At 34.7% G+C, this 21,517-nt stretch overlaps 1 protein-coding gene across 1 annotated transcript in view; it reads right to left on the bottom strand.

Moving 5' to 3' along the window:
- LOC138694500 (uncharacterized) overlaps window positions 1-20,249 on the bottom strand; it is a 39,374-nt gene extending 19,125 nt beyond the window's left edge. The window contains exon 1 of the mRNA XM_069818275.1: window positions 20,171-20,249. The gene's annotated coding sequence lies outside the window, so the exon portion shown is untranslated. The remainder of the gene's footprint in view (window positions 1-20,170) is intronic.
- Between the last annotated feature and the right edge of the window lie 1,268 nt (window positions 20,250-21,517).

The raw sequence follows: 21,517 nt of genomic DNA, 5'->3' as shown, positions 1-21,517 counted from the left end.
TAAAAAGTTGTAAATAGAATGATGTTGGCAGCATGTCTTCACATCCCTATGCTTCAAAGATAAAGGCCTTATATGCGCCATATGAAGGCTCTTGGAAAGGCATAGCTGTGCTTTCTTGACCATGACACTAGAATGAGGTGGTGCAGTCAGCACCATGCTCCGACTGCCCCGTCAAAGGCCAGGTATTCAATTTGATTAGAGACTAAGTGAACCTCAGGCCCGTTCTGGATGTTTTGGCAACGAGAAAATTAAGTCACTATCAGAGAATGGACCCAGAACTTTCCAGTCCGCAGTCAGTTGCAGTACGAATTGAGCTACTCCCTTCTCCCAGTTTCAGATAAATTAATTACTTGTTGTAGCCACCGGCGTAGCCCAGTCGGCTAAGCCGCTTGTCTGCCCATCCAGAGTTGTGCTCGGGCGCGGATCCGATTCCCGCTTGAGCTGATCACCTGGTTGGGTTTTTCCCGAGGTTTTTCGCAACCGTAAGGCGAATATCACGTAATCTATGGCGAATCCTCGGCCTCATCTCGCCAAATACCATCTCGCTATCACATCCTATCGACGCTAAATAACCAAGTGGTTGATGCGTACATTACTTGCTTATGCCTTTTAAGGCATCTGGAGATTCATTGCCACCCCCCACATAAGCCCGCCATCGGTCCCTATCCTGAGCAAGATTAATCCAGTCTCCACCATCATATCCCACCTTCCTCAAATCCATTTTAATTTCCTCCCATCTACGTCTTGGTATCTCCAAAGGCCTTATTCTCTCCGGCCTCCCAACTAACACTCTATATCCATTTTTGAATTCGCCCATACGTGCTACATGCCCTGCCCATTTCAAACATCTGGATTTAATGTTCTTAATTATGTCAGATGAAGAATAAAATGCATGCAGTTCTGCGTTATGCGGTCCATTCTCCTGTAACTTCATCCCTCTTAGCCCCAAATATATTCCTAAGCACCTTATTCTCAAACATCCTTAACCTCTGTTCCTCTCTCGAAGTGAGAGTCCAAGTTTCACAACCATACAGAACAACCGGTAATATAACTGTTTTATAAATTCTAACTTTCAGCTTTTTTGAAAGCAGATTGGATGATAAAAGCTTCTCAACAGAATAATAACAGGCATTTCCCGTACTTATTCTGCGTTTAATTTCCCCCGAGTATTATATTTTTGTTACAATTGCTCCAAGATATTTGAATTTTTCCACCTCTTCAAAGGATGAATTTCCAATTTTTATATTTCCATTTCGTACAATATTCTGGTCACGAGACATAATCATATACTTTGTCTTTTCGGGATTTGCTTTCAAACCTATCTCTTTACTTGCTTCAAGTAAAACTCCCGTGTTTTCCCTAATCGTTTGCGGATTTTCTCCTAACATAGTCACGTCATCTGTATAAACAAGGAGCTGATGTAACCCGTTCAATTCCAAACCCTCTCTGTTATCCTGGACTTTCCTAATGACATGCTTTAGAGCGAAGTTAAAAAGTAAAGGTGATAGTGCATCTCCTCGCTTTAGCCCTCAGTGAATTGGAAAAGCATTTGACAGAAACTGTCCTATACGGACTTCGCTGCGTTTCACTCAGACACATTTTAATTATTAATCGAACTACTTCTTTGGGGATACCAAATTCAATAAGAATATTATATAAAACTTCTCAAATGTAATCTTCATCTTACGATGTTGGTGACGTATAAACGTCCGTTGATGTGACATATGTGTTCGAATCCCGCTCGAGGTTGTGAAATTTTTCTTTCATACCATGGCATGATTGTAACTATAATAGTATTTAAATTCATTAAAACTTCTCTCTTAACCGAATCATATGCCTTTTTGAAATCTATGAATAACTGATGTAGTCTACTGTACCCTTATATTCCCATTTTTTCTCCAATATCTGTCGAATACAAAAATCTTATCAATAGTCGATCTATTACGCCTAAAACCTCACTGAAGATCCATAATAATTTCATCTACATAATATGGAGTTAATCTTCTCAAAAGCATATTGGACAGTTTTATACCACGTCAATGCATCGTTGAATAACTAAATAAAAAATTACTCTCTAATTTAATATTTTACAAGAATACAGCTTATAGATATCTATTATAAATTGCTTTATAAAAGTAATATAGGCTAATCCTAACCCTAACCCCTAACCCTTAGGGAGATAGAGCAAAAAAACAGACTTTATCTTTTTATAAAAAATGTATATTGCCGCTACACCTCTAAAATGCGCTATGTGCATTTAAACAGATGCACATAGCGGATTTTGGAGGTGCAACGACGAATGTGTCCAATTGAAAGTTTTGCTGAACAACATTTTTTGGGCTGAATGACATCTAAAAGTAATGAGATAGAGGAAAGAACGGAGGGCTTTATTTTCCTGCAAAATATTAACTTTTCTGTGCAAGGCGCAAATATACATTAGGAATTAATTCGTAACCACAAATAATTTAAATTTCGGGGAAGACATCTCGATGATACATATGCCCAGTTATTTGACATTTGTCTAGAGAAGGTTATCAGAAATGTTGAGAACAATCCAAAACGACTATCTAGTATCTATAATCGGACACTACTGTACAAGTTGTGGTGTATGCACATAATGTACGAGTAGATATAGTGGCACACAGTACAAGCAGGAGTTACCTGGTTGAGGTTTTTTTTTTTCCAGGGGTTTCCCTCAACCCAATACGAGCAAATGCTAGGTAACTTTCGGTGCTGGACCCCGGACTCATTATCACCTTCATCTCATTCAGACGCTAAATAACCTGAGATGTTGATGCAGCGTCGTAAAATAACCTAATATAAATAAATACAAGCAGGCTAATAGAGGCTAAAAGAAGAGTCACAAAATGTAAGACTTGCCATCAATTGAACATTAAGTACAAACACAAGATATCAAAGATAGGATAAAGTTAATAACGATTTGACATAATTAAAGTGTTTGAATGTTTAGACTCTACAGATAAGAACGAAATTCAAGTTGATAATAACTTAGGTCCTTCAATAGCAAGCAATCGTTATTACTTATTACTTACGCCTTCCAAACACTATAGGCCTAATGCTGATCATGTAAGATCAGAATGCAAATCTACAAAGCTGTAATCAAGCCAAGAGTTAAATATAGTGTTAATGTAAAGGTTAGGGTGCTAACGAGAGCTAATGAGAAACTCCATTAATATCTGGAATATAAAAATTATAAGAAAGATTTATATCCCAGTAGGGAAAACGGAGTATAGAGAATAAAAATAAAGAACTCAATTATCTTCATCAACACGTGGACCTAATGGCACATACTAATAGATCCCTACTGTCCGACCGAGTGGTTATGTCGCATCTCGATTTCTTCCACCCGTTTCTGCTGGCCTCTCTGTAACTGTAAAGAGTAGTGGCTGAGGGCTGGACTTTCTCCTGAAAATATTTTCTATTCGGAATTAGAAGTCTACGTAATATTATACAAATGTTTAAAACAATTTAAAGGAAAGGGACCCTCTTCTGAAAGATTTGTCGTCATATTCATATGATAGGAATGTATTATATTTTTAGCCGAAAAACTTTACGTTTTCTTTAATTAAATTCAATATCTTAATTTGTGTCACTATAACTACTGTTAAATAAAATTACATTTGCTTCAGTTTTATTTTGAATGGTGCCCAGTTACTCATGAAATGAATTATATATATATATTTATTTATTTATTTATTTATTTATTTATTTATTTATTTATTTATGCGTGGGCGAATCCAGAAATGCATATAGAGTGTTAGTTGGGAGGCCGGAGGAACAAACTCTGATGGTCTCCATATTTCGTAAGCTAATTTTTTTAATATTTAATTTGTAGGTATTTTGGGGCATTTTGATGCCAATAAAATGTCCTCAAACGTATTTTTTCTTCAAGATGTACATTCTTAAGACAAAAAATTATCGATCTCCCGTGCTGGGTAACTTTCGGTGCTGGACCCCGGACTCATTTCAACGGCATTGTCACCTCCATCTCATTCAAACGCTAAATAACCTAAGATATTGATAAAGCTTCGTAAAACAACCTAAAATAAAAAAAATCGATCTCCCATAGCGTGAATTTATCGAAGTCCACCTTCGGACAGCCCCTGGTTCACACGGCTAGGGAATGGATATTTATTTTGCACCTAATTTACTCCTTGAATATATCTTTGTTATAGATTATTTATAATACTCTATCTAAAAAAAAAGACAGAAAAAGCAATGAACAAATGAAGCAAAGGAAGAACAGAGCGAAGTCTAACGAAGTCTAACATAAGAAATTCATTTACAGTACATTTAAACCTGAGCTCTCACGAAGTAACCGAAGTCTTTCGAAAGGGACTCTTTTTTTTAAGATAATACAAACACAGTTTAGTAGTTATCCGTACTAAAAAATTAATTACCAAATTCACTAGTTACATATTAATTTTAATTGTAGTAGAGGAGTTAAATACTTCTTGTTTTGTGAATGTTATTAATGATGGATTTAGAACCTTTATGACAAGATAACAAGCAATTTGAAGTGAGGCTTGTATATTAGTTACATACATATAAACCTAATATTTGCGATGTGCTAGCCATGTTAGCATGTGTGAATCACAAGTCATTGCTCTACGTTGTTGCTAATACGGTAATTTATTTTTACTTCACATCCATGAAATGAAAGCAGATAGGAGGGTTTTAATTACGCTACTTTGGTCTCAGTCATAATATGATTTATTGTGTAATAAATTCATTAGTTTTCATTCCACTTTGTATAAGGATTTATCTCTTATTTTTCAATGTTAGGGTAATATAAATCTATTGTAATTTATTGAAACTCTTCAAAGTTATTATTTTAAATAGAAAAATATAGTGTGTCCGGTTGAAAAATATTTCAAGGTACCCCCTCCCGCCAAAAGACAGACTTCCTGTAGTACTTCTCAGTTGTTATAGAAACGGATGCTTTTCCGTGTTGGAGGTTCAGGTTCATATTACGTTATAACCCGACTCTCAACACCCGTAACAGACTTTTAACTTGGCTAGCTACAACATGCATGTAACCTTGTTCTGTGGTGTCAATTTTTTACTGATCTTGGTCAAGGACACTAGCTGGAGCGTGCTTCTGATCGAGGTATGAATAAAACTTTGAGAGATTCCCTAAATATCAAATTGCGAGAATTTTAGCTCAATATTTTTCCTGTTATCACGGTTTTATCGTAGCCTGCATATAATAATAAAAGCACTATTGTAAATATACTGTACTTAGGCCTAATCAAATTATATTCAATAAAATCAGTGTATTCCTTTGCAATTTATAAAACGAAATTTTATATTTATTTCCGAAAAAGAAAAGATGGTATCGCCTTAAATAGTGTATACAGGGGTATAAGTGTAAGGGGTATAAGTGCCATTATTTTAATTCGTGATTATTCATGCCATAAGGAAGAAAAAATGTCCTTACAATTTTTTTCTAATTGTAATATTTAACTAATTATTAAAGTTTACAATATTAGACGTTTTGCAACGTTGCTGGATGGAGAGGAGGTGGTTTAAGTATACAGTACAGCTCAAGCGGGGAGGAGGGGGTTTAGAAGTACACAGTACAGCTCAAGCGGGTACAGACATACCGGTACAAAACAGTTGCTCGTTCTAATGCAGGAGCGAACCATGAAAATACTGTTTACATAAAACGAGCAGCAAATACAAACTTTCAATCTCATTAATAGAACATTATGGTAAATTTACATTTTATGTAGCATTATTGCTCCATTTTTTTAATTGCAGATCTAACAAATGAACAATGGTTTTCTGCACAAAATCACACGAACTTTCTTTCTAATGCAACATTTTAATCTCTCCCGCTTTCGTAAAGCAGTATCATTTTGAAATAAATTTCTGGTTGTGTGATTTTCGAAACGGGGTAATTCTTCTTGTTTCTAATAATTGTTGAGAAACTGCTACAAAAGTTCGCCGATTAGGTAACCTTCTTTGAGGAAAACGTTGACGGTACAGCTTTCTTGCCTCATTTGAATTACGACAACTTTCTCCATAAATTAATAACATATGATATTCATAAACTGTGAATGACATTAAGTTGTTTATCATATACCCTGTACTGAACTGCCATCCGCTTGGCAATAGAGCTAGGGACAGTGAGCTTGAACTCAGCTGACTCGTATACGTCTGTGCAGAGTACTGCCTGCTGAACGTTGCCATGTGTCTCACGCCAGAATATTAACAAATTTAAGCATGCATTTTTATTTAATTTCACGAAAACGTAATAGAACACACAAATATTTATTTAAACCAGGACGAATAGAAGAAATAGTGTACGCACTCTGTGAGTTTACACGGATCCGCCGCAACGCGGCGCTGTTACTGCTATGAGCCAGACTCGGAAGGAGTTCACAGTACTTGTTACGCTGAATGTAGTCCTTTTTAAAAGCAAATTTCTTCCATTTAACCCGGCTATTCGCAACTTAAGAAATACCTTTATAATCTCTTATTCACAATTAATAGTCTTCTATCAGGTAATACTATTATGAACGTTTTTAACAGAAAATACAATGAGATCTGAAAACGTTGTAAAAGCAATATTATAAGTTCAGCATTTGAATAATATTTTCGTAACAAGCTGCGAATTCAGGGACAGAAAAAACCTACAAAATGTTAGTAAATAAAGAGGTGAATGATATTTTTCGTGCCTATAAATTAATTAAATTATATTCACACGGATTAGTTATCTGTAACCTTAGAGAGTTTGCGAGATGACTTGACGGATTTACGAGATTGTAATTTATCTTCGGATTTACTTTGTCCTGGAGAAGAATCAGCACTTTAAGTAGTGGTAGACTAATTTAGTAATAATAACCATGATGTGTTCTCTGCATCAACCTGCTTCCGAAGACTGAATCGAAAGAGCGTCAATGGTGTCAAAATAGAAGATGTCATCCACATTGCACTTGCTGCGCTAATCTTTACTTTAATTTTCAATTCTCTTTGAATAAGTACGTCATACACTACCTGATCGGTAGTCTTTGATTTGGGTGAGAGCTGCACAAAGTTTAGACCAATTACATTCCTGTCGAAAGGCACAGAGAGTACACGCAATAAAATTAGAGGAATGATTTACGACATAACCGGCCACATAATACACTAAACATGTCAATCAACGCAGCAGGAGTGGTATTCACCAACTCGGGCACAGCACTTTCCCAGTCTTGACCATGTATTTTTTCATGAATAACATTTTTTTTTTCTTTTATACAAGTTTCTACAGACTTCTTAAATGTCTTGTCGCGTAATTCCACATTTCGCGCTAATGTTTCGCATTTGATTCATAAACGATGTGAGTAGTTCATCAGAGTTTCCAGCAATGTTAAGGATCTGCTTCGTAGTAAATACATGTGGAAGAAATCTATCGTCGAAGAATGGTCATCTTAAGTGAGTGAGGACAAAATTCCGAAGTGACGTTCCAAGGGGTCTTGGGCGAGTTTCCCTGTTAGGATATATTTGTATCATTTGCTCCAAAACCATTCGCTCATTTCTAAGGTACTCTGCGAGGTTACTACTAAGCATTGTTGTAGCAGACGCAAATGTGTTGGTTGTAGTTGTGAGACACTGAAGAAAATCAGTAAGGAATTTGTGATCAGAAGAGTCTTTATAAAGAACCTTAGCAGAAATGTGTGAATTTAATGCGCCGACAATACAGTTTAAATGCTTTGTAAATACTTCAGTGCCCTCACTGCCTTCGAAACCCGATGACCCTACTTCCCGATAAGATTTGAGGAATTTGGCGACACTGTTGCTGAAGAGTTGGAACGCGAGTCTGACATCCATTCTCTCAAAGGACGAGAGGTCTAAATGAGCTGTTGTCAACTTGGGACAAACCCTAAGACCCGCACATCCAGATAACTCTTCCTTAAAAAGTCTCCTATAAAACCTAAAATTGATATTTTTCTCTTTGCAAGAGAGTTCAGTTTTATCATGGAAATAATTTCTTATGCATTTCAGTATGTGCACAATATCTGAGAATGCCTGTATCTTTATTTTTTATCGTCGAACGAATTAGGAATATAGTATAATTCTGAAAATTTTTTCCACTGATTTATAAGACTTCCAGGCCTTTCTATATGTTTGACTGCCATCACAAATGAAACCGACTACTCTCGTCTCAACTGCTTCTAATTGTAGTATAACTTGTATAAGAATTTTAGCGAGGATGTCACCTGGAGTAGCGTTTCTACAAGCGTAAATAGCAATTGGCTGAATCCAATCTTGCATAAATGGCATAAACATAAATACTAATGCATGATTTGCTAATTGATTCTTTTGGATATCAGTCGTGAGATCTCCGAAATCAACAAATACGTCCATTTTAAGGAAATAATTATTAAATTGAATTTCTTCCCTGACTTTGACCTCATCGAATATTACCGCTCTGAAACGTTTATTTTCATACTAGCTATATCCGTGCGCTCCGCTGCACCCGTTAGAAATAAATATAAAGTAATTACATAATTAAAATAGGACGTTTGATCCAGGGAACATTCGTGTTTGATAGAAGGATAAATCGTTTAATATGTTACTTAATTTAAATTGCATCCAAATAATTAAAATGCGATCATTTTGGTCCAGAGACACTCATTTGGTGCAATGACAATTCCTTTAACCTGTTTCTTAATTTTTATTACATGCAACCATAGTTTAATGAAGATTGGCATCATTTAGATTTAATATGTATATTTTATCTTACTTGTTATAGGTTTCCTTTGAATTATGGTAATAACCAGACATCGGATTCTAGGGCAAATGCCTATTTTGTTTCTTTAGGAGAAAAGTGAACATAATTATTAATATTTGTGTTTCATGGAAATTGAAAGGTATTCAAAGAGTTTTATAGTGCCCTAAAATGCCATAAAACGGTTATTAGAGCCCAATTTGTTAATATTCGCCTAAAAATGCCTAACTCACTGTAAAGTTTCGCATTTTACTCTTACTTTTTATAATTTATACATGCATTCACTGCGAAATTTAAGGCATTTAAAAAGTGGAAAGTTTGCTTCACACCGGCCATGAAACCATTGCTAATGAAACAAAATGTTTTGAATCTCACGATACTCGCAATAGATTTCACCGAATTTAACATGTTTGGAGGCATAAATGCCGACAAAGAACCAACCTTAGTTTTGAAGCAGGCAACAATCACAACATGTGCTGCTACCGATTCAGAGATATACTATACTATAAAAATGACTTTTTTTCGGTCTGAAACCGATTAGCTGTACTGCCCTTCAGAGTGTCATAAAATCACAATTTTTGGAGAAAGAGTGTTTTTGAAATATTTATGAAAAGTCGTAAAACTGCGAATTAGTAGGGTAAACCGTTACAAAATATTTAAAAGAATGGCCCTCCTAGTGTTAACTCTACCAGGAAATGCAACAATAGTCTAAGTGGAACTTTGTATTTTTGTCCAATTGAATCTCAATAACAATGGTTCATTTGAATGCTCGTTAACAGTTGCTCTTTCCCTCACCTTATTTGTGTTGAGAAGTTTTGAGCGGTAGGACGTTTTCCTGTGAAGTTTAACGCGATAATGCCGAAAAATATAAGTGCAAAATCTACATTGATCCGGCAATGGCTAACAGAATATTCAGAATTCACTTATGATGGAAAAATAATATTCTGCAAGATTTGTAGCAAACAGGTATGTAACAATAGTTGAAATATATAAATTCTATAAATTTTAATGAGTAGGCCTATAATATTTATATATTGACTGAGCTATCCTGAGGTATAATTCTTTTTAAGACCACTACACTTTAACCTTTTAAATTCCGATAGTTAAAGTATTTGCAGGTCATTAAAATTTTGATTGTTCGAACCCACTAACTTTGTGATAGAAATACGGCAATACAACAATTAGGATTTTATTTTAATTCAGTTTACTTTACATTTTTAGATTTCGCAAGAAAAGAAGTGCCACCTAAAGCAGCATGTGCAAGGAGCGGCTCATAAGGCTGAAGCTCAGCAGAAAAATCAACTGCAACAAACTTTACTAACAGCCTACTTCCTCCAATCTCAGCAGCAATTTCTATGCTGATTTAACCAGAGCGTTTGTTGCTGCTAACATTCCCTGGAATGCAATTGAAAATCCGGTTTTAAGACAGTTTTTACAAAAATACTGCAAACAAAATATCCCATCTGAGTCGACCCTAAGAAAAAATTACTTAGACAGAATATACAATGAAACTTTAGCCTCCATTCGGGAGGATATAGGTGATTCTTACATATGGGTCTCTGTGGATGAAACCTCAAATATGGTAGTAGGAAAACTTAGTCCTGATGGACCTTCGATTCCACACCTCGTATGTGTTAAGGAACTTTCGAAAGTGAATAGCCAAGCCATTGCTTATTTTGTAAATAAAGGCCTACAGCCTTTATACTCAGGTAATATAGACGATTCTAAAATTCTGTTGTTTTGTACTGATGCTGCCTCATACATGGTTGCTGCAGCTCCACTTCTTAAAACATTTTATCCTAACCTCACGCATGTAACCTGTCTAGCACATGGCCTTCACAGGGTTTCTGAAACAATCCGGAATGAATTTCCTCTTGTCAATTCGTTTATTTCTAACACAAAAAAAATGTTTTTGTAAAGCCCCATCCAGGATTTCAATATTCAGAGAGAACTTTCCAGATATCCCACTCCCACCTCAGCCGGTTGTTACACGATGGGGAACCTGGATTCAGTCAGTGGTGTATTATTCTAAGTATTTTAAAGAAGTGGTCACAGTTATTGATAAATTACCTGAAACTGATAGTGCAGCGTGTGTGAAAGCAGTGAAAGATTGTCTGAATGACTCACGAGTGAAAAACGATATTGCCTACATAACATCAAACTTTTCTTTCATACCTGCAAGCATTGAACAATTAGAACGTGAAAAACAATCTCTTTGTAGCCAAATAGCAATAGTAAAGGAAGCTCAAGTGAACATACATTCTGCTTTGGGCGAAACTGGGGAAAAAAGTTAAAAATAAGTGGGACAACGTATTAAATAAGAATGTAGGATTTTCATTGTTGGAAAAAGTATCAAGAGTGATATCGGGGGAAAGTGTAAATGTTCCAGTAAGTATTGATGTTTCTATTGTACCTAATTTAAAATTTGCGCCTCTCACATCAGTTTCGGTTGAAAGAAGTTTTTCTGCTTTCAAAATGATTCTCAGTGACAAAAGGCAAAGGTTAAGTGTGGAGAATTTAGAAAAAATTCTGGTGGTGTACTGTGCAGATAATTATAATAAAGTCTGAGCATGGAACTGAATTTCAATAACTTAAAATGAGTAATCTTGATATCAATAATCATTATTTCATTAGTTTCAATATATTAAATATGTGCAGCTCTGTTTATAAATATAATATAGTATTCTTTTTTAATGTTCAAACATACTTTTTTGTGCGTATTTTAGTGTATAACTAAAAATTTCAGTGAAAGAAATAAGTATGATATGTTGATGTGCATAAAATGCCTATTTTCATTAAAATAGAGCCTAATTTTACAAATTTTGAGCTTATTTTAGGCGCCTAAAACTGCAATTTTAGTGCCTAAAAATCCGATGTCTAGTAATAACTTAATTTTAACCCTTGTTTTCTACGTATTCAGTAAATGGCGCTTGGCCCACTATGGTTGTGAACCCTTCAAATAACTTAAATTATACAGGGACATCATTTTATTTTTACTTCAATTTTTATTGTACCTGAGTTTTTGAATGTACTTCACTCCCACCCCTTCTACTAAGGACGTTCCAACTCCACACAGAACCAAGACCGCAGATAGTAAGCAGTACTGAGTTACTGAGTATAGTACGTTCCAGAAATATGTTCGCGTTTTCCAGTGACGAAAGAGCTTTCAATATTGAATCATATTTTCGCACAGGTACTGTCCGTTTGCCTACGTCGCATCCCGATTTCCCCCACCTGCTTCTGCTCGCCCCTCTGTAAAAGCTGGACTGTCTTAGCTCTTTTCTGAAAACATTAATTTCTCTTAGGAATTGGACGTTTACGTAATATTATACAGCTGTTTAATTTAACTTAAATAAAAGGGCCTCGTTAAGTAATTAACTGTCACGTGATTTCCTCCCTTTCTACAATCCTGCGGCATAACCACTTGGACGGACAGTAGATAGCATGTCTGAGTAATTTTATATTTTCGGGTCGGGCAGAAGTGAAGATTGAATTTACAGTACGTAGAGTAGGTACAGAATTATTTCAACATGAGTTACTAGTACGAAGGACGAAACTGGCAATTGGAATTAGATGCAATAGTCTATAGTGCGATAATATGCATAAAAGAACTGAAGCCTGTATCGAAATGAACGGCCACCATTTTCAAAATTGTGTTTAAATATTCATATTATGATTATTTTTCAATTTAACTTCTTTCTCTATATTGTACGCTAATGTGCTGTAGACAGTATAATATACACTGCATAATGAATACGTTCGCATGGATAACTCACTTCGTGAGTAAAAACACTTATCGTCGCTTAAGAACCAATACCGCGTAACTGACATTTTTGGTCAAAACTGTTTTTTTGCACAGATGGTACCTCCACTGTCATCTGCATGCATTGACAAGCGCGGGAATTTGATTGCATGAATGGCCTGCGTGCGAAGAAGGGGGGTACAATACCGCGTATCTGAAGTCACGAGAAGTCTGTAGGAAATACCGCGTATCTGACAACAGATAGGCTGTTATGTCTACTCCCTACGCGCCCTCAGTACGGAAGCTGGTTCTCGTTGCTGACTTGTAAAATTGTATCAACAGTGTGTGATATTCTGAGAAGATTAAAGAAGTGTTCAGTTTCAATTATTTAAAAGGTAAATATAATAGAATTATTTCAATGATGTCAATTGAATGTTAGTTGAGCTGAATTGCCGCAGAATCTCCAAGTTCATTCACTGAAATATAGTTTATTTAATATTTTATTATTATATAGGCCTACAGATACAAGAAAAGAAATGGACAATGAATCAGACGACAGTCAGTTTAGCGAGAACGAAATCCTATCTGTGCTATGTTCTGCATTCAAGACTGGAGAAACTTCTGTGAACATTAACAAAGGTATGGCATAAGAAGTATCACAGTTATTAAACGTTTATTTTTCTTCAGTTACGGAATCATAACAGCAAACTTAATTTAAGTACTTAATATAAATAATCATGAATGGGGCCGCTAAAATAATTTGTGCTACATTTAGTGGTGCTGAGCTTGGTTCCTTCCATTTCCTCCGGTAGGAGGAAGATCTAAATTGATGATAATATTTACTACACATGTTTTTAAGCCATTTATATCACATTTATAAACACTAGTAATCTCATCTTATTCATAGGTGTACTGCCTGATAATTCAAATGCAAGAGAAAACCGTCCTTCTGGAAATGGGCTGCTGCAGATCAGGGATTATCCGTCCAGTGTTACCGGTAATGTTATGATCGTATTATGCAGTCTGGTATGATTTAAAGCAACGCTATTAAAATAATACAGCTAGAAATAGGATAGGACAGAAACTGAAGACAATGCCATGTCAATGAAGGATCTACACCAAATTTCGGAAGCGTCTTCATATGTAGACGACCCCGAAGAATTTGTGAGTGCTACTTATTCTACATCTTTACATTCGTCAGAAAAAGGTAAAGAGAAGAATCTACAAGCGTTTCATGGAAATTTGACAGAAAAGAAAAAGAAGTTCAAAGCCACAAAAGGGTAAGTGGAAGAAAATGAAAAATAGAAAACTTAGAATGGAAGAGGAAGCTTATCTTAGCTACAAGAGATCGAAAGATGGCAAAGTAACACATGATACGGAAAGAGATGCAAGGAATTTGGGGCCAGAGTGTAGTTATAAAATGTGAAAAAATTCGAAAGTAATGGGCTGTAATTTAATTTCTAATGAGAGAAGACATCTTTCAGGCATTCTGGAAATCTATGACTTGGGAACAGAGGACCGTTTACGTATCAAATCTACGAAAAGACCTGACAGTACAAATTCTGAATCGAGAAGAAAGAGAACATTTGTCTACAACCTAAAAGTTGATAAGAAAAAAATTCAGGTTTGCAAAAAGATGTTTCTGTGTACATTGGGAATTAAAGAATGAACTGTGCAATATTGGTTAGCTAATAGTACTGATGGCGTCCCTTCAGTAAAAAAAAAGTCATGTTCTCGTGCAAAAGCACAGAAAAAAAAGAGCATTAGTAGCCTGCCTAAATTACCGTCACATTACTGTATATAGAACCGATTGTGCCATAGTTTTTATGATAGTATTCCACACTAGGGTTACTCAAGGATTAGTTTTTGTGATTTCAGCATAGGCCTATAATTATTTCTTTATTGTGTTTAACGAATATTGTGCCTGAAAAATTATCATCATTATATGATTTTCTTTTTATTATTCGCAAGTCAGTCAAGTCCATTGTCAATAATAATAATAATAATAATAATAATAATAATAATAATAATAATAATAATAATAATAATAATATTATTATTATTAATTATTTTATTATAAAATTATATTTGTCAGCAACGTTTTAGCAACAATTCTACTTATCTATTCATATACGTAGTGTGAAAATAAAGTACCTGGTATCAGATTGTCATTATTATTATTATTATTATTATTATTATTATTATTATTATTTACATACAAATGGCTTTTAAGGAACCCGAAGGTTCATTGCCGCCCTCACATAAGCCCGCCATCGGTCCCTATTATTATTATTATTATTATTATTATTATTATTATTATTATTATTATTATTATTATTATTATAACAATAAACATTGAACTGTGTCTTCTTTTTCCTTTCCCATAGTTTCAGCATTTGATTGACTAAGAATGCAGCAATCATTGTCTGGAACGTAATCTAGTGCTGATTCAAGCTACAGCCTACCGACCTTGACCTCAAGTCAGATGGTAGGACAACAATTCAGATAACACATTGACATATACAAGAGCACGAATAATATTTCCAGAAGGCAGTTTTCACGCAAAGAAAACGCTTGTCGGCATGTGTCTTGAAGCTGCTAAAGTGGCCTCACAATACCGCGTAACTAACAAAATGTAGTCAACGGCAGAGTTCCAATACTGTGTAAGTGACATGGCCAAATGTCTACGGCCATGATCATCCATTTTTACTTAGTTACAAATTAGTTATGCTATTTCATAGCCATACACCACTTTTCAAGACTATTGCGTTATTTTTATGGTTTTTATTCGGTTTTTTCCTTCTCCTGTAAAATTTACATTTTGTCAGTTACGCGGTATTGGTTCTTAAGCGACGTTATTCTTAATACAGTACTGTACTTTGATTAAAGAAAAACCTAATGAAAATTATCAAACTCAAAATCGCGATATTTCCTAGTTTACGTAAATGGATGAGCTACTTCTCTTCCATCCTATACCTAGTAGAGTGATTTGTGTTTTACGCCAGTATCATCGAACTCCAGTCTTGGAGGGGGGAGCAAGCGGTGTTTCCGGTTCTCTAAAGGTATAGACAGGTTAATATTAAAAATGTTAGTAAAAATAAAATGATGTCCCTGTATTATATAATACATATTATATTATATTATATTATATTATATTATATTATATTATATTATATTATATTATATATCAGAAGTTACTGTAATAACATTATACCATTATGTCCATCTAGGGAAACTACACTTTCCAATGGTGAAATAATAATTAATTACACAAATCGGCTAATTTAGCTTCCGATATTACTTCATACAAACACAGAAACATTCTCTGTAGGCTTTCTTTCATAGCTTTCGATTGTTGCTGTTCAAAGCCCCTTATAGACGAAGTCATTTGTTTTTTAATTCATTACACGGCCTTAGATGGCAGTTATTTTAATTTTAAAACTCATTTATCTCATTAAATATCAGTCCTATCAAAATTTTTCAAGGAATAAAACTTATCGCAAATTAATTTTAAAGAAACTTTTGTTATGTAACATTTTTCACAAAAATCAATAATAAGCGAGATATTTCGATTTATTTAATTCAGGCCCCCTTATAACCCCCTTTTTAAATAATGTATTTTGAATGCCATGTAGCTTAAAATCTAAGATACAACGAATTTAATTTATATTCCAATTTTCATCGAAATTTGTCAGCCATTATCGCGTGAAAAGGTAACAAACATACAGACAGACATACAAACAAAAATTTCAAAAAAGCGATTTTCGGTTTCAGGGTGGTTAATTATATATGTTAGGACCAATTATTTTTGGAAAATTACCAGAAAAATTTCAGCTACAGATTTATTATTAGTATAGATATATCACCATTTCGGTAAATTAGGGAAAATGTGAGGTAGAGTTCCTGTTTGTAATTTTCAACACACTCGCGGTATTGCTGTCTTATGACTTTTTATATTAAAACAGTCTGATCGGTTATTTACCGAAAGCTGCCTATTTTTCCGCGAAATCGCTCTGACCCATTTCCCAAACTCATTTTTTTTTTTTTTTTGGGAGATGAAAAGAAATGACTTGTTACACTATTTCTACTGTATCCCGAGCTACAACTCGGAACAAAACAGTACGGAATTTTTGTAATTAGTTTGTAAACCACCATACAATATTCTTTTGTCACTGGTTAATTCAGAGCACAACAAATTGAAGACATCTACGTAACTCTCAACAACGAATCATATTAACAACTCTTAGAAACTTTCACCATTAAACGCGCGAGAAATATATTTTCGGTGTCTCACTTCAGACAACAGATGGCTCCTAGCGATCGAAGCGCCACTAGTTGTCAGGTCCGCCACCGACAATGAGAAAGCATAGGAGTGCGTACACTATTTCTTCTATTCGTCCTGTTTAAACTAATATTAACTCTTTGTTAGATATATCTACTTATGTAATAATTGTTTTCGTAATTTTACTAACGATATAAGCAGTATAACGTAAATAAAATAAGAAAATAAATATTTTTTATGAGAAAACTATCGAGTTTTGACCCTATGTTGTATGGACATTTTTGATCCTGTAGACCGTCCCCGACGACTTTGATATACTTATACCCCTTACATCCTGTATATTTACAGTATGTATACTGAGTGTCTCAGGAGGAATGTAAAATACTTCAGGATAATGTAGTTTGGGTTAACTCACATCGATTCAACCTGCTATACCTATGTCCGAAGTCTAACGGTTGGAGAAAAATTAAAGGGAGAAATACTGGAACGTCTTGCGGTTCCGTGTACTATACTTGACGTGTTACCCAGATCTTTTGCACACGGCAGCATCTGAGTTCCACAACACCTGCGCAACATACACAACTTGAATACACGTTCACTTGACATGTAATTCGTGCATTTGCATAGTGAATATGCAGACATGCGTTTCTTTATTGATTTTGTGATGGTAATGCATTGGCTGCTGTTGAGGAATTCAGATGACGTTTTTCCAATAGAAGGGTTCAAGATACCAAGTGTTCCATTCAGTTCGGAAAGAAAACCGGCACCGGCACCGGCACCGGCACTGGCACCTGGTAATAGTTTACAATTCCATAAGAAGGGCAACCTTAGTAATTTCTATTGTGTAATTATTTTATTTTCTTACTCAGTTTGCACTTAATTATGAAATAAACTTATTGGAACAATACAAGACGCAGCAAATGTATGTACTCGTATGCATGTATGTATGTATGTATGTATGTATGTATGTATGTATGTATGTATGTATGTATGTGTGTATGTATGCATTTATGTGTATGTGGGCGTAGGCGCATGTGTGTACGAAAAGCCTCCTTTCCTTTATAAAAAAAACAGTGTTATGCAACATCTTGGTTAAATCAAACAGTGCTTTTCTTTCTCATTGCGGCCAACGCACGGGGCTCGCATGCCGGCCGCAACAGCTCGGACTGCCGCCTGAACAGTTATAATATCCCCGCAGCTGGGACTCCCGCCGCCTGCTAATAAGATTTGCGCAATTTTGTGGCAACAGCAGGTTGTGTGAGTGAACAGCAGTCGCACTGAAGCCATTGTCTAGTTTGTTTCGTTCCTGTTCCATGCGTATAAATGTACGAGTTTTAAGTGTTAATTAAGTTACGAGTGTTATCACGTTATCAGTTTGTTTCGTTTCTGTTCCATGTGTATATGAAGCCATTGTCTAGTTTGTTTCGTTCCTATTCCATGCGTATAAATATACGAATTTTAAGTGCTAATTACGTTACGAGTATTATCAGTGCTTGCACAGTTTTCCATAATGCCTCGAACGTTTACACATTACCTCAAAGGACTTTATGTGCGACATATATGTGGTAACAAACTCTTGTAGCGAAGTTAGAAGTCGATTTGAAACACAATTTCCCTGTTTACCTATTACACACAGAGAAACCGTGCGAAGACTTTTGAATAAATTCAGGGAAACGGGATCGATTCGTGATAGAAAGCGAAGAGTAACACGATCCCTGATTTAACTGTATGCGATTTTTATCTACGGAGGAACTTGAAAAATAAAGTGTATGCAACAAACCCCCATACATTGAAAGAACTAAAAGAAAACATCAGGCGAGAAATTGACTCAATTTCGGATATTGAACTCTCGAGTGTGAATGAAAATTTCCTGACAAGATGTCAGAAATATGTGTATGGAGAAGGACATTTCCAACATCTCTTATGACAAGGTATGTGGTTATTATCATTGTTTATTGTGATTATTATTGAAGCGGTTGCGGAACATTATAGCCTAACTGTTTCGGCGGAAGTCCGAGGTGCTGTGACCGGTGTGCCTAATATTTGCAAACTGAATATACATAGGTTGAAAAGAAAGGAATAATAGATATTTTATAGAAAAGAGTTCTAATTTATTTCTATTCTTAAATTTGTTCTTCACTAATTATTTATTAACAGTTATTAAGTGGTTCCACTTCGTTTTTTCTGCATTTTATTCCTTATTTTTATTATTTTTTATTATTTACTAATTGTAAATAACAATTATTAAATGGTTCTATTTTGCTTTTACTACATTTCATTTTTTACATTCTTTATTAATTATAATTAAGAACCACTAAATGGTTCCAGATTTTGTTTTACTGTATTTTGTTTATTACTTTTATTCTTTATTGATTACAAATAATATTTACTAAATGATTCTACATTTTACCTTTTCTATACTTTGTTATTGTTTTTAAGACAAAATAATTGATTTTTTGTAGCCTTTGTAAATGTTTGCATTTTTTGAACTGACTCCCGAACACGAGCAGTGCTCTTTCGAAATCCACTGTATTTAATATGTATATTGAACTGAACAAAGTTCCTATAAATTAAATGAGTATAATTTTATTGTATTTAGTCAATTGATTACATTACATTATTAATATTTTTTTCTCCTACTAACTGCATGTATGTATAACTTCTAGTATAAAACAGATCAATTTAAACATTTCTATTGTGAGAAGGTTACAAACTTAAATTCAAGGATATCTCAATGCTTAAGCCAGTTAAGTACTTTTCCCTTAGCAGAAATACTTAAAATTGATATGTGCTTTATAACTAAATGCTAATAATGCATAAATAATATATGGATGAATTAATCTGCTAGAAAAACAGAATAAGAAAGAAGTACGTTAATAAAATTAAGCCATCACACAAATAATGTAATTTATAACTACATACATATCCTTAATTGGAACGTATTGTTAAATTGTATTACGAGTATTAATAATAATAATATATTTTTCTTTGGTGTAATTTAATATTGTAGAGCAATACACAAGCAAAGTAAGCTAAGTTATTTGTAATCACTTTTCATAGATAAATTAAAATGTCTCAATTATGAGGTAAGTTACGATATTAGTGCGTCTTGTTAACGATATTTTGTAGGCTAATTATCTGTGTATTGAAAACTATTAAACAGATAGACTACATGATGTAGGCCTACTAGTACCAGTGTGTCTTTATACTTAATTTAATGTTCATTAGTACTTAAGCCTTCTTTTAATTTCACATAATTTCTTTCTATGTTCAAGTATAGATTTCATTACAATTTATTATTAATCATAGTCTCATGCAAGTAATCCTCTGACGCAAGTCAGTCGCTTCAAATATGACCAGATACTAAGCTAAATAAAATAAAAGAGAAATAGTTATTATTACGTACTTCACTATACTACAGCCTGAAGATCCAGATCTGGGCTGGATGTTGTTTGACTTACGTGTGCAGATGAACTGAACCTGCAAACGACCAGCAGAAGACTGATCTGGCAGCAGATGAATCTCCTTAATGGCCACCTTAGTTATCGCTCAAACCCCAGGTGATTAGGAGGTTTTCCTCTTAAATGGGAAACGCTTGTACGGCGAGAGAAAACGCTTCCCTTTCCGGGTCCACCACCGTATTTGCCCGCGGGAACAAGGTCCTATGTCAGATGTTACGTCTTGAAAGCTCAATTTTTTAGGAGACACAATCAATGCTCTCTGATGTGACAAAATAGAAAAGAAGAAATAAAACAAACTAAATAGAACAGAAGGTGCTTAAAAAGAAAATGAAACGGAAAATTAAGTAATAAGTGGAATGATTATATTTATTATATATGCCTATATAAGAATAAAGAAAGGAAGAAGTAAAAACGAATTCAAGAAAAACAATGAAACCGAAGAGACAGAAAAAGAAAGACTGAGCGAGTCACCGGGGTAATTCAGGCGGCAGACGCATAGTCTATATGTACTGATCCGAAATTGCACTCGGGAGTGGGTTAGATTCTCGCTTGGGCTGATTACCTGATTTTTTCCCAACTATAAGACGAATGTCAGGTAATCTACGGGGAATCATCGGCCTCATCTCGCATCACTAATTTCATCGACGCTAAGTAGGTGTTAGTTAATTCAGTGTCATTAAATAGTCAATAAAAGAGAGTGAGTGAAAGAATGAGAGAGAGAATGAAGTAAGATAAAAAAAATAATGGAGCAGAGAGGCAGAGAAATTGAAGAGAAGAAGGAAAAGAAGAAAAATAATAGGCCTAAAGCAAAACATTCGATATTTTAAAAGGTGGTAGTAGGCTATTAATCAAATTCCCAAGAAACTAGTTCGATTAATTAAAATATGTCTCAGTGAAACGTAGAGCAGAGTACAATTTCTTTCTGATACTTTTCCAATTCATTGCGGGCTAAAGCAAGGAGATGCACCATCACCTTTACTTTTTAACTTCGCTCTATAATATGCCATTAGGATAGTTCAGGATAACAGACAGGGTTTGGAATTGAACGGGTTACATCAGCTTCTTGTCAATGCGGATGACATGAATATGTTAGGAGAAAATTCACAAACGATTAGGGAAAACACGGAAATTTTACTTAAAGCAAGTAAAGCAATAGGTTTCGAAGTAAATCCCGAAAAGACAAAGTATATGATTATGCCTCGTGACCAGAATATTATACGAAATGGAAATATAAAAATTGGAGATTTATCCTTCGAATAGGTGGAAAAATTCAAATATCTTTGAGCAACAGT

The sequence above is a fragment of the Periplaneta americana genome, chromosome 2 (assembly GCF_040183065.1).
Source record: "Periplaneta americana isolate PAMFEO1 chromosome 2, P.americana_PAMFEO1_priV1, whole genome shotgun sequence".
Classification (NCBI taxonomy): domain Eukaryota; kingdom Metazoa; phylum Arthropoda; class Insecta; order Blattodea; family Blattidae; genus Periplaneta; species Periplaneta americana.
This window is presented reverse-complemented; position numbering and strand designations above follow the sequence as displayed.